The 13,925-nt window shown below is 42.5% G+C and overlaps 1 long non-coding RNA gene across 1 annotated transcript; it reads right to left on the minus strand.

The window, feature by feature from the left end:
* Positions 1–11,252: 11,252 nt before the first annotated feature.
* On the minus strand, positions 11,253–12,756 carry LOC106993278 (uncharacterized). Its single transcript, XR_003722355.2, has 2 exons — positions 12,627–12,756; positions 11,253–11,851 (listed from the first exon to the last, which is right to left on the minus strand). It is a non-coding gene; the product is annotated as an uncharacterized LOC106993278 (long non-coding RNA).
* Positions 12,757–13,925: the final 1,169 nt, after the last annotated feature.

Genomic DNA, 13,925 nt, shown 5'->3' on the forward strand with positions numbered 1-13,925 from the left:
GGACTTATTGCTGTCTGGAGACTTTTCTTCATTTATTTGTTGACTTCTGTGTATTATCTGCCTCCCTCCTCTACAATGTAGAGTTCATCAGAGGGAAACTTTGTCTGTCATATTCACCAGAGTATCTTTAGCACCTAGAAGAAACAATAGATGCTTGATCAGTATTTCTTGAATGAGTTAATGAACTTATTTTTCTGTCTGGTTCCCAAATATCCCCCCTCCTCATATATACATTCAATCCTTTATCACCTTGTATGAGGCCAATTCTTCCACTGCTATAAAGAAATACCTGAGACTGGGTAATTTATAAAGAAAAGAGGTTTAATTGGCTCGTGATTCTGCAGGTTGTACAGAAAGCATAGTGGCGTCTGCTGCTGGGTAGGCCTCAGGAAGCTTCCAGTCATGGCAGAAGGTCAAGAGGGTGCAGATATGTCATATGGTGAAAGCAGAAGCAAGAGGCAGGGGAGGTGTCACACACTTTCAAACAACGAGATCTTGCAAGAACTCACTGACTATCACGAGCACAGCATCAAGGGATGGTGCTAAACCATTCATGAGAAATCCACTCCCATGACCAATCACCTTCCACTAAGCCCAACCTCCAACACTGGGGAGTACAACTCAGCATGAGATTTGGGTGGGAACACATATCCAAACTGTATCACATCCCCCATTTCTCACTCACCAACAAACGAGGACTTTTCCAGCAAAGATCATTAGGCTAATGACAACAAATGACTTACTTGGGGAAAGCTTCCTGGGGGAAGTGGCATCTGATGTGGTCTTTAAAGAGAGGCAGGGAACTTGTACATAGGGAATCATCCAGCAATGAATTCAAGTCTAAGAATACCAAAAACCAAACTGAAAACAAAATTCCAGACCAAAATATTTATTTTATTTTGTTTTGTTTTATTTTATTTTTATATTTTGAGATGGAGTCTCACTCTGTTGTCCAGGCTGGAGTGCAGTGACACAATCTTGGCTCACTGCAACCTCCACCTCCCAGGTTCAAGCAATTATCCTGCCTCAGCCTTGAGAGTAGCTGGGACTACAGGCACGCACCACCATGCCTGGCTAATTTTTTTGTATTTTCACTAGAGACGGGGTTTCACCATGTTGGTCAGGCTGGTCTTGAACTCCTGGCCTCACATGGTCCACCCACCTCGCTCTTCCAAAGTGTTGGAATATTATTTTAAATGACATTATTTAAATATTATTTTAAATGAAAACATTTAGATTTTGTTAGTTTTCTAGTGCTGTGGTCACAGCTTAAAATACTCATTTACTCCCTTACAGTTCTGTAGGTTAAGAATTCAGGCAGGCTCTTCTGGGCTCTGCTCAGTGTATCCCAAGGTTGAAAACAAGGTGTCAGCCAGCTGGGCTCGAATCTAAAGGCTCTGAAGAAGACTGCATTTTCCGACTCATTCAGGGTGTTGGCAGACTTCTGTTCCTTGAGGTTGTAGGAATGAGATCTCTGTTGTTGGCTAGTTGTCACCTGGGAGTCTCTCTCAGCTCCTTGAGGCCATTCACCTTCCTTCTTACATAGCCACCTCCATCTGCCAGTGAGCAACAGTGTGTCAAATCATTCTCCTACTTCAAATGTCCTTAACTTCTTCTGTCTTCCTCTTCTTTAATGGCTCATGTGATTATATTGGAACCACCCAGCTATTCTAGAAAAATCTTCCTATCTTAAGAACAACTGATTAGTACCCTTAATTGTAGCTGCAAAGTCCTTTTTCCTAGGTAGCATAACATGTTCCTCTGAGTAATGCCAGAGACAAGGTAATGGGACCCCAAATTCTGTCTACCACAGATACAAACATGGAAAAACAAAGCTGGCTTCTGGAAGGGACTGAAGAACCCTAAAGACAAGTCTAGTCTCCCCAAGGATAAAAAAAGCAACTCTCATTTTGTTTTGGAGATAAGCCCTACCTTCTCTCTTTTTAGATGTTCATCAGCTTTTCAATGGAATCTGAAATTTAAAAATTTATTATAAATTCTTATGAAGATATAATCTGAAATTTTATGTTCAACTGGTTAAAGGTAACCAGGATCTAATAATTTGTCAAAGGGGGATGAATATGGGATGCTTTTCTTGACTGCCTAAAACTCTCCTTAATCCAGAACTTCTCTAAGTGTGGCCAGATGGTGGCTTAGAGATACCCATTCGGCCAGGTGCAGTGGCTTACACTTGTAATTCCAGCACTTTGGGAGACCGAGGTGGGCAGATCACGAGGTCAGGAGATCGAAACCATACTGGCTAACACGGTGAAACCCAGTCTGTACTAAAAATACAAAAAAAAAAAAAAATTAGCCAGGCGTGGTGGCAGGTGCCTGTAGTCCCAGCTACTCAGGAGGCTGAGGTAGGAGAATGGTGCGAACCTGGGAGGTGGAGCTTGTAGTGAGCCAAGATTGTGCCCCTGCACTCCAGCCTGGGCAACAGAGCAAGACTACGTCTCAAAAAAAAAAAAAAAAAAAAGGTGGCACGCCAATATGGCCGAATAGGAACAGCTCCAGCCTCCAGCTCCCAGTGTGAGCATCACAGAAGACGGGTGATTTCTGCATTTCCAACTGAGGTACCAGGTTCATCTCATTGGGGCATGTCGGACAGTGGGTGCAGCCCAATGAGCGAGAGCCGAAGTAGGGTGAGGCATCACCTCACCTGGGAAGCATAAGGGGAAAGGGAATTCCCTTTCCTAGCCAAGGGAAACTGTGACACCCAGCACCTGGAAAATCGGGTCACTCCCACCCTAATACTGTACTTTACCAAGGGTCTTAGCAAACGGCACACCAGGAGATTATATACTGCACCTGGCTCGGAGGGTCCCATGCCCACGGAGCCTCCCTCATTGCTAGCACAGCAGTTGGAGATCTAACTGAAAGGCAGCAGTGAGGCTGGGGGAGGGGCACCCGCCCTTGCTGAGGCTTAAGTAGGTAAACAAAGCTGCTGGAAGCTCGAACTGGGTGGAGCCCACCACAACTCAAGGAGGCCTGCCTGCCTCTGTAGACTCCACCTCTGGGGACAGGGCATAGCCAAACAAAAGGCAGCAGAAACCTCTGCAGATGTAAATGTCCCTGTCTGACAGCTTTGAAGAGAGTAGTGGTTCTCCCAGTACAGAGTTTGAGAATGGACAGACTGCCTGCTCAAGTGGGTCCCTGACCCCTGAGTAGCCTAACTGGGAGACATCCCCCACTAGGGGCAGACTGACACCTCACACCTCACACGGCCTGGTACACCTCTGAGACGAAGCTTCTAGAGGAATGATCAGACAGCAACATTTGCTGTTCAGCAATATTCACTCTTCTGCAGCCGCTGCTGCTGATACCCAGGCAAATAGGGTCTGGAGTGGACCTCGAGCAAACTTCAAAAGACCTGCAGCTGAGGGTCCTGACATTAGAAGGAAAACTAACAAACAGAAAGGACATTCACACCAAAACCCCATCTGTATGTCACCATCATCAAAGACCAAAGGTAGATAAAACCACAAAGATGGGGAAAAAGCAGTGCAGAAAATCTGAAAATTCTAAAAATCAGACCACCTCTCCCCTTCCAAAGGAATGCAGCTCCTAGCCAGCAATGGAACAAAGCTGGATGGAGAATAACTTTGATGAGTTGAGAGAAGAAGACTTCAGTCGATCAAACTTGTCCAAGCTAAAGGAGGAGGTACGAATCCAGTGCAAAGAAACTAAAAGCCTTGAAAAAAGATTTGACAAATGGATAACTAGAATGACCAATGTAGAGAAGTCCTTAAATGACCCGATAGAGATGAAAACCATGACACGAGAACTATGTGACAAATACACAAGCTTCAGTAACTGACTTGATCAACTGGAAGAAAGGATACCAGTGATTGAAGATCAAATGAATGAAATGAAGTGAGAAGAGAAATTTAGAGGAAAAAGAGTAAAAAAGAAATGAACAAAGCCTCCAAGAAATATGGAACTATGTGAAAAGACCAAATCTACGTCTGATTGGTGTACCTGAAAGTGATGGGGAGAATGGAATCAAGTTGGAAAACACTCTGCAGGATATTATCCAGGAGAACTTCCCCAACCTAGCAAGGCAGGCCAACATTCAAATTCAGGAAATACAGAGAATGCCACAAAGATACTCCTTGAGAAGAGCAACTCCAAGACACCTAGTTGTCAGATTCACCAAAGTTGAAATGAAGGAAAAAATGTTAAGGGCAGCCAGAGAGAAATGTCGAGTTACCTACAAAGGGAAGCCCATCAGACTAACAGAAGATCTCTTGGCAGAAACTCTACAAGCCAGAAGAGAGTGGGGGCCAACATTCAGCATTCTTAAAGAAAAGAATTTTCAACCCAGAATTTCATATCCAGCCAAATTAAGTTTCATAAGTGAAGGAGAAATAAAATCCTTCACAGACAAGCAAATGCTGAGAGATTTTGTCACCACCAGGCCTGCCCTACAAGAGCTCCTGAAGGAAGCACTAAACATGGAAAGGAACAACCGGTACCAGCCACTGCAAAAACATACCAAAATGTAAAGTCCATCAATGCTAGGAAGAAACTGCATCAAATAACAAGCAAAATAACCAGCTAACATCATAATGACAGGATCAAGTTCACATACAACAATATTAACCTTAAATGTAAATGGACTAAATGCTCCAATTAAAAGACACAGACTGGCAAATTGGATAAAGAGTCAAGACCCATCAGTGTGCTGTATTCAGGAGACCCATCTCATGTGCAGAGACACACATAGGCTCAAAATAAAGGGATGGAGGAAGATCTACCAAGCAAATGGAAAACAAAAAAGGCAGGCATTGCAATCCTAGTCTCTGATAAAACAGACTTCAAACCAACAAAGATCAAAGGAGACAAAGAAGGCCATTACATAATGTTAAGGGATCAATTCAACAAGAAGAGCTAACTATCCTAAATATATATGCACCCAATACAGGAGCACCCAGATTCATAAAGCAAGTCCTTAGAGACTTACAAATAGACTTAGACTCCCACACAATAATAATGGGAGACTTCAACACCCCACTGTCAACATTAGACAGATCAATGAGACAGAAAGATAACAAGGATATCCAGGAATTGAACTCAACTCTCCACCAAGCAGACCTAATAGACATCTACAGAACTCTCCACCCCAAATCAACAGAATATACATTCTTCTCAGCACCACGTCGCACTTATTCCAAAACTGACCACATAGTTGGAAGTAAAGCGCTCCTCAGCAAATGTAAAAGAACAGAAATTATAACAAACTGTCTCTCAGACCACAGTGCAATCGACTAGAACTCAGGATTAAGAAACTCAATTAAAACCACTCAAGTACATGGAAACGGAACAACCTGCTCCTGAATGACTACTGGGTACATAACGAAATGAAGGCAGAAATAAAGATGTTCTTTGAAACCAATGAGAACAAAGATACAACATACCAGAATCTCTGGGACACATTTAAAGCAGTGTGTAGAGAGAAATTTATAGCACTAAATGCCCACAAGAGAAAGCAGGAAAGATCTAAAATTGACACCCTAACATCACCATTAAAAGAACTAAAGCAAGAGCAAACACATTCAAAAGCTAGCAGAAGGCAAGAAATAACTAAGATCAAAGCAGAACTGAAGGAGATAGAGACACAAAAATCCCTTCAAAAAAATCAATGAATCCAGAAGCTGGTTTTTTGAAAAGATCAACAAAATTGATAGACCACTAGCAAGACTAATACAGAAGAAAAGAAAGAAGAATCAAATAGATGCAATAAAAATGATAAAGGGGATTTCACCACCAACCCCACAGAAATACAAACTACCATCAGAAAATACTATAAACACCTCTACGCAAATAAACTAGAAAACCTAGAAGAAATGGACAAATTCCTGGACACATATACCCTCCCAAGTCTAAACCAGGAAGAAGTTGAATCCCTGAATAGACCAATAACAGGCTCTGAAATTGAGGCAATAATTAATAGCCTACCAACCAAAAAAAGTCCACAACCAGACAGATTCACAGTCAAATTCTACCAGAGATACAAGGAGGAGTTGGTACCATTCCTTCTGAAATTATTCCAATCAATAGAAAAAAAGGGAATCCTCCCTAACTCAATTTAGGAGCCCAACATCATCCTGATACCAAAGCGTGGCAGAGACACAACAAAAAAAGAGAATTTTAGACCAATATCCCTGATGAACATCGATGCAAAAATCCTCAATAAAATACTGTCAAACAGAATCCAGCAGCACATCAAAAAGCTTCTCTACCATGATCAAGTGGGCTTCATCCATGGGAGGCAAGGCTGGTTCAACATATGCAAATCAATAAGCATAATCCAGCATATAAACAGAACCAAAGACAAAAATCACATGATTATCTCAATAGATGTGGAAAAGGCCTTTGACAAAATTCAACAACCTTTCATGTTTAAAATTCTCAATAAATTCAGTATTGATGGAACATATCTCAAAATAATAAGAGCTATTTATGACAAACCCACAGCCAATATCATACTGAATGGGCAAAAACTGGAAGCATTCCTTTTGAAAACTGGCACAAGACAGGGATGCCCTCTCTTGCCACTCCTATTCAACATAGTGTTGGAAGTTCTGGCCAGGGCAATCAGGCAAGATAAAGAAATAAAGGGTATTCACTTAGGAAAAGAGGAAGTCAAATTGTCCCTGTTTGCAGATGACATGATTGTATATTTAGAAAACCCCATCATCTCAGCCCCAAATCTCCTTAAGCTGATAAGCAATTTCAGCAAAGTCTCAGGATACAAAATCAATGTGCAAAAATTATAAACGTTCTTATACACCAATAACAGACAAACAGAGAGCCAAATCATGAGTGAACTCCCATTCACAATTGCTTCAAAGAGAATAAAATACCTAGGAATCCAACTTACAAGGGATGTGAAGGACCTCTTCAAGGAGAACTACAAACCACTGCTCAATGAAATAAAAGAGGACACAAACAAATGGAAGAACATCCCATGCTCATGGATAGGAAGAATTAATATCGTGAAAATGGCTATACTGCCCAAGGTAATTGATAAATTCAATGCCATCCCCATTAAGCTACCAATGACTCTCTTCACAGAATTGGAAAAAACTGCTTTAAAGTTCATATGGAACCAAAAAAGAGCCCGCATTTCCAAGACAATCCTAAGCCAAAAGAACAAAACTGGAGGCATCACGCTACCTGACTTCAAACTATACTACAAGGCTACAGTAACCAAAACAGCATGGTACTCGTACCAAAACAGAGAAATAGACCAATGGAACAGAACAGAGCCCTCAGAAATAATACCACACATCTACAACCATCTGATCTTTGACAAACCTGACAAAAACAAGAAATGGGGATAGGATTCCCTATTTAATAAATGGTGCTGGGAAAACTGGCTAGCCATAAGCAGAAAGCTGAAACTGGATCCCGTCCTTACACCTTATACAAAAATTAATTCAAGATGTATTAGAGACTTAAATGTTAGACCTAAAACCATAAAAATCCTAGAAGAAAACTTAGGTAATACCATTCAGGACATAGGCATGGACAAGGACTTCATGTCTAAAACACCAAAGGCAATGGCAACAAAAGCCAAAATTGACAAATGGGATCTAATTAAACTAAAGAGATTTTTCACAGCAAAAGAAACTACCATCAGAGTGAACAGGCAACCTACAGAATGGGAGAAAATTTTTGCAGTCTACTCATCTGACAAAGGGCTAATATCCAGAACCTACAAAGAACTCAAACAAATTTACAAGAAAAAAAAAAAAAACATCAAAAAGTGGGCAAAGGATATGAACAGATACTTCTCAAAAGAAGACATTTATGCAGCCAACAGACACATGAAAAAATGCTCATCATCACTGGCCATCAGAGGAATACAAATGAAAACCACAATGAGATACCATCTCACACCAGTTAGAATGGTGATCATTAAAAAGTCAGGAAACAACAGGTGCTGGAGAGGATGTGGAGAAATTGGAACAATTTTATACTGTTGGTGGGACTGTAAACTAGTTCAACCATTGTGGAAGGCTGTGTGGTGATTCCTCAAGGATCTAGAACTAGAAATACCATTTGACCCAGCCATCCTATTACTGGGTATATACCCAAAGGATTATAAATCATGCTGCTCTAAAGACACATGCACATGTATATTTATTGCAGCACTATTCACAATAGCAAAGATTGGAACCAACCCAAATGTCCCTCAATGATAGACTGGATTAAGAAAATGTGGCACATATACCCCATAGAATACTATGCAGCCATAAAAAAGGATGAGTTCATGTCCCTTCTAGGGACATGGATGCAGCTAGAAACTATCATTCTCAGCAAACTATTGAAGAAAAGAAAATCAAACACTGCATGTTCTCACTTATATGTGGGAATTGAACACTGAGAACATTTGGACACAGAAAGGGGAACATCACACACTGGGGCCTGCTGTGGGGTGGGGGGAGGGGGAGGGATAGCATTAGGAGATATACCTAATGTAAATGACGAATTAATGGGATCAGCACACCAACATGGCACATGTATACATATGTAACAAACCTGCATGTTGTGCACATGTACCCTAGAACATAAAGTATGTATATAAAGAAAAACAACAACCTTGCAGATCAGACATATGGAAAAATGTTAAGATATCTTATTAAAATTTACCAAGAAAAAAATGCTCCTGGGATTTTTAAAATGTGACAAATAGATACTTCACTGCACAAATGACTACAATAACATCTATTTCTATCTTCAAAAAAAGTGAAAGTGATTTTTCTTCTATAAAAAAGTCCACTTCCATTAGCGAAGTAAAATTCTTCTAACTTTAAACTTTGAAGTGGGCTAATCTTAAATGTGATTGAAGGGAAAAAATTTGATATGTCAAAAAAAAAAAAAAGACTTATTCATGGGGGCACCCAATGAATAAGAATCGCTGGAATGAAACTGGAGTCTGTGTTGCGTTTCTAACATGCTCTCCAGGTGATCTTTAAGCCCTCAAAGTTGGACTCCCACAGCTCTCTTCTTTTCCCTGTGTTACAGCAAAATGCAGTCATCCCAAGTGCCCAAAAGAGGTCTCAGACCATTGCCTTATAGAAATGCAAGGAGAGCTAACAGTTTCTAGCTCATGAGGATGGCCTTTTGACTTCCATGTTAAGTCACGGGATACCTCAAACCCTGCAGATGAGGACAGGAGAGTGGAGAGGCGAGGGAGTTAACATGGACAAGTGAGTGCGTGTTATGTGCAGGGAAGCAGGTTTTCTACTCACACAGATGACACAGGTATGTGGATGGATACACAGTATGAATTTCTCCTAGGCTGGCCCGTCTGACTTCATAGATAGGGCTCTTCCCTTCTCCTGACAGTCAGGAGAGAGATTTCTGTCCATCTCCTCTGAACTCTTGCCTCATCCCAGGAAGCAGAGCCAAGCCCTGAGGCAGCATCAACCTCAGGAATGTCACAGGCACAGGTGTTTCTGGATTTACTGAACTCTTGCCTTGAAGCCAAAACAGCTGGGCTTACTGCAGCCCATTTATCCTGCTCCTTTTCTGCCCACTTTTCTCACTCATCTCCGACCCAAGGCTTGTGGTAAAGCACATCAGCATAGACTTGGGTGCAGGTAACAGCTACCTGGAGGTGCCTGGGGATGTGTAATTTCAGGGCTGTCACCTCATTCCTCATTTAGGCAGCTGGCCAGCACCTGAGGGATTTTTCTGGATCTGCCAAGCACACATCTGAAGCTGAGAGCAGAGAGAGGGTAGGGAGGCAGCTGGGTGTTGAGGAAAGGCTTTGAAAGCAACAGACCTAGACTTTGAACCCACACCTGCCACTTCCTGTATGACCATGGGCAAGTCACTTACCCTCCAAGGGCCTCATTTTTTATCTTCAAAAGAGGGGCCTTTGACCTATTTCTTGCAGGTTTGTGTTGTGGATTAAGAGAAATGCTATGAAAGTGTTTGTTAAAATGATTTTCACATAGTAAGCCTTCTTTTTTGTTAGGGCCTTTTCTCCAATATTAAAAGCTTGCTTTGGCAAGTTATTTCTGCTCAGTGCCTCAGTTTCTTCATTTGTAAAGCAGGGACAATCATAGTATCTGACGGGGCAGTTGTGAGGCTTAAATGAGTTAATATATGCAAAGTTCTTTAGAACAGTGCCAACACATTGAAAGTTTTCAAGATGCGTGAATTGTTAATTATATGCCTACTTACATTCACAACTCCTTTGGGGTCATAGGGGATGTTATGGAGAAGGCTGGAAACCTGAGAATCCAAGATAGGCCCAGTCTCTTTACAGATGAAAAAGCAACTACCTGTCTTGATTCAGGCTGCTATAACAAAGTGCCATTGTGTTAGTCCATTTTGCATTCCTATAGAGGAATACCTGAGACTGGTTAATTTATAAAGGAAAGAGGCTTATTTGGCTCACAATTCTGCAGGCTATACAAGCATGGCACCCACATCTGCTTGGGTCCTGGTAAGGCCTCAGAAAGTTTACAATCATGATGAAAGGCAAAGAGGGAGCAGGTGTGTCACATGGTGAGAGAGAGAGAGAACAAGAGAGAGAGGAGGTCCCAGTCTCTGTCTCATTTTTTGTTTTAAACAGAGATCTCACATGAACTTATTATTGTGGGGAGGGCATCAAGATATTCATGAGGGATCCACCCCCATGACTCAAATACCTCCCGCTGGACTCACCTTCAACACTGGAGGTCACATTTCAGCATGAGATTTGGAAGGGACAAACATGCAAACTATATCAGCCGCAAACTGCGTGGTTTATAAACAACAAACATTTATTTCTTGCAGTTCCAGAGGCTGCAAGTGCAAGCTCTGGGCTCCAGTATGGTCGATTCTAGTGAGGGCCCTCTTCCTGGCTGCAGAGTGCCCACTTCTCCTTGTATCTCCACATAGCAGAAAGAGGGCAGGGCAAGAAAGTTCTCTGGGGTCCCCTTTACAAGGGCACTCATCCCATTCACGAGGGCTCCACCCTTATGACCTGATTACCTCCCAAAGGACCCACTCCAAATACCATGACATTGGGAATTCAATTTTACCTTATGAGTGTTAGGGGGACACCAACATTCAGTCCATCCCACTACCCTTCTGATTTTTCAGACAAGTTGTCCTTTTTTGTCTGGAATGGAAAGAGCCTTTCCTTGCAGAGGAGGCTCAGCTAACTCCCATCTTTTACGACATAAGTTCAAGTGTGCAGACATATTATCTACTGCTACATAATAGATTACCCCAAAACACAGTGGTTGAAACCAAACTTTTATTATCTGTGGATTTCTGTGGGTCCGGAGTCTGGGAACACTTCAGTTGAGAGGCTGACTCAGGCTCTCTCATGCGGTTGCAGCTAAGGTTTTGGCCGGAGCTGCAGTCCTCTGAAGGCTTGGTGGGGCTAAGGGAGCTGTTCCTGAGATGGTCACTCATTTGTCATTTGGCGGGAGGTCTCGGTTCCTAACCATGGGCATCACTTCTTAGGCTATTGGAATGTCCTTACAAAATGGAAGCCAGCTTCCCACAGAGCAAGATGGAAGAGGGACTGAGATGAAAGCTGCATTATCTCTGTCTTTTATGATGTAGCCTCAAAATTAACACATCATTTCTGCAATTTCTACTCATTGGAAGCTAGTCATTAGGACCAGCCCACATTCAAGAGGAAGCATTGTCAAAGAATTTGAGGTCATATTTAAAATGTCCTTATATTTAAAATACCAGTAATGATAGATATTAGATACTTGGCAGACTAGGGAAGGAGGTTGATTTCCAAATGAGCCAGGGTCTGTCTTCTCTGTCCTTTTAATTCAGAGTGTCTTCGTTCAATGTCCTGTGTTCTCTGTCCAGTTGACCCTTCCTGGAAAGAGATTTGAAATTTCCAGTTTCCAACAATGTTAAGGCCCGGAAATGTAAGGAAGAGAAAATGGTTATGGCTCATACCACAAACTCTTATCAAATGCCATCATTATACTGTGTCCTACTTGGGCATTAGAAGTAAAGCGAAGAGTCGAAGAGTAACACAAATCTCTGCTCTTGGGGTACCTGCTATCTAGTGGAGAAAGTAATGAAGAGAACATAAGAATAAAATAGGATAAGGTGGTCTTTACCTTGCCCCCTATTTTCCATGTCTATATCCTTTTCTTTCCCAGAAATTATCACAAATAGGATTTTCTCAGGTATTTGTTTGTTTTTCTTATTTATTACTGTTTCTTCCTACTGTATTCCTAGGACCTAGCCCAGTGGCTGCTATATGGAAACACTCAATAAATACTTGTGAATGAATAACTGTGATGAGGTAAGCACAGTGAACTATGGCAGCAAGCAGGAGGGATGCCCAACTCAGCCTTGAAGGAGGCCTTCCTGGAGGAAGCAATCCTGTGTTGAGATTTGAGGTGTGAACAGGAGCTAGCAGGATGCAGCAAGGGGATGTTGTTCCCACCCTCCAGGTACAGCATTCCAAGCTGGAAGAGAGTCCAGTGCATCCAAGGGGTTGCAAAGACTTCCATGTGCTGGAGGAGAGAGGCAGGGGTTGGTGGAGGGTGTCATTAGGAGAGTGGAGGGAGGATTGCAGAAGGAGGAGTGAAAGATAAGGGAAAGATACAGCAGGATCAGGTTATTAAGGACTTACTTACCAGCAGGACACAGTGGTTCATCCCTGTAATCCCAGCACTTTGGGAGGCTGAGGCAGGAGGAACACTTGAGCCCAGGATTTCAAGACCAGCCTGGGCACCATAGCCAGACACCATCTCTAAAAATATAAAATAAAATAAAAAAATTAGCCAGGCATAGTGAGATGGGAAGATCGCATGAGCCCAGGAGTCAAGGCTACCATGAGCTGTGTTTGTGCCATTGTAGTCCAGCTGGGCGACATAGTGAGACCCTATCTCAAAACAAAAAACAAACAAAAACTTGTGAGAAAATCTAAGGAATAGAAACTTCATCATAAAAACAATGGGGAACTATTGAAGGCAATGAAGTAAGGCAGGGGTCCCCAACTTCAGGGCTATGGACTGGTATCGGTACAGCAGGAGGTGAGCAGCAGGGGAGTGAGCATTACTGCCTGAGCTCCGCCTACTGTCAGATCAGCCGCAGCGTTAGATTCTTACAGGAGCGTGAACCCTACTGTGAACTGCGCATGCGAGGGGTCTAGGTTGTGTGCTCTCTATGAGAATCTAATGCCTGATGATCTGTGGTGGAACAGTTTCATCCCAGAAGCATCCCCCCCACCATTCATGGAAAAATTGGCTTCCACGAAACCGGTCCCTGGTGCCAAAAAGATTGGGGGGCGACTGAAGTAGGGGAATGACAAGGCCAGGTACCAAAGTCTTTGAAGTTTTAGCAAGGATGTGAAGGGCTACCCTAGGTTCCCCTCTAAGGTTTGAGAATGGGGGTTATATATGCCCCAGGAGCTAGAATCCAGAAGGTAACACTGCAGAAGGTATTTCTGGACAATCTTTCTGTAGGTTGCACAGCCTCCCAGCCCCATCTCGTGGTGAGGGGCAAGTGTCCTACCATGGGGGCAGGCGCATGGTGCACCAGCTGCCTCAAGCCATGAAGTCAGGTCTCGCTAGACTCCCACCCAGAGGCCCTCACAGCATGCAGAAAGTAAACCCTGGCTCTTCCATGCTCCCTGGCTCCCTTTCAAAAGCAGAGTTGCTCCTCAAACCTAATTATACTAGAGCTTAGAGACTATGAGTTGGAAAACACATTTTTTCTACAACATAAGAAAATGTGCTGCTTCCTAGGCACCCCCATCCCCACTGGACTTATTTGTGGAATGTGCAGAATAACAGAAAAGCAGTTTTCTCTTAGAGGCATATGGAAAATGGTTTGTTTGCTTAGAAGAAAATCATAACTTGTCTTTTCTCCCCCAGAGGAAAATTAAACCCTCACACATTTAATCTTTTCAATCCTTTGTTTGTCTTGTATTT

The sequence above is a fragment of the Macaca mulatta genome, chromosome 14, assembly GCF_049350105.2.
Source record: "Macaca mulatta isolate MMU2019108-1 chromosome 14, T2T-MMU8v2.0, whole genome shotgun sequence".
NCBI lineage: Eukaryota > Metazoa > Chordata > Mammalia > Primates > Cercopithecidae > Macaca > Macaca mulatta.